Source organism: Dipodomys ordii, unplaced genomic scaffold, assembly GCF_000151885.1.
Source record: "Dipodomys ordii isolate 6190 unplaced genomic scaffold, Dord_2.0 Scaffold151, whole genome shotgun sequence".
Lineage (NCBI taxonomy): Eukaryota > Metazoa > Chordata > Mammalia > Rodentia > Heteromyidae > Dipodomys > Dipodomys ordii.
In genome coordinates, this window is record NW_012267367.1 from 4,973,429 (window position 1) to 4,974,676 (window position 1,248).

Below are 1,248 nucleotides of genomic sequence, written 5' to 3' on the forward strand. Positions count from 1 at the left end.
GGTAGAGTGCTAGCCTTGAGCTGAAGAGCTGAGGGACAGCGCCCAGGCCCAGAGTTCAGGCCCCACGACCGGACCCCAAAAAAAAAAAAAAAGGATATTTCACCTAAATTCCCTTTAAAAGAAATAATTCCCATAAACATAGAGCTTCCTTTTTTTTATCCTGCATTTAAAACAACTCAACTGATTCTTTTCTCTTTGTAATACCATCAGTTCAATCATATGATAATAAATATTTTCTCCAAAGTTCAAAGCACCTTACACCTGGCTTAAAATGAGTATGAGAAAACAAAATCTGAAATACTGACTCATTACATTAATATATATATACTTTCAGAATATGATTTGGTATACTGAAAAAACAAATGTTTGAGAAAAATACTGTGGTCAGAATACACGTTTCTTTCTTCCCCAGTTCCAACAAAATGACAGGAGTGGAATAAAATAGCTGTAAACTTGGAAATGTGATCAGAAAGAAGATGACAGCAGATGTGAGGGGTGGGAAGATCTTAAGATGCAGAAAGGGAGTGGTCCATTCACCTCCGGGGAGGTGAATGTAACTAAGGGGATGGCAGGGCAATAGTACTGAGAACAGGGTTGATCCACCATGAAGAACTGTGCCTTTACACGTATACTGTCAACAGGAGCCTGAAAGACTTCTTCATAAACAAACATCTCCTATCTCTAGGTTCCCAAACGTCTCTTCTTTTTCAAGATCTAAGTTAAATTTCTTCATTGCTTTCTTTATCTAACTCTAGCAATTTGCTACCATGACTTTTCTTATACATTGGTTTCTATCATATCTGCAAGAGATACTCTTAACCTGTATAACTTTTACAAAAAGTTCCCATGTTTTAGAAAAATCACTTTCTTTCTTCTTAGTCTTGCAACTCATTTTTCTTTCAGATTTCCAGTATTTTGGCTTGTTTCATTTTCAACTCTAAAATGCATTTAACAGAGAGGCTGTTTTTCTGGCTATTATTATTTCTTCTCTGTCTGCTACATGCTGAATTACTGTTCCTATATCATCTTTCATATAAGGGCTTTAATTTCCAAAGACTACTTTTTGTTCTTATTTACATAGAATTTTCTATGCTAGGCAGGCACTCTGACATTTGAGCTATACCTCCAGCCCCAAATCCTGTTATTTCTTCATACTTTCAAGAGTTTTTTAGATTTGGGTTCTTTTGCATTAAATCTGCAAAGTCAACAAGAATGGTACTTTTATAATATTTATTGTTTTCCTAAGGA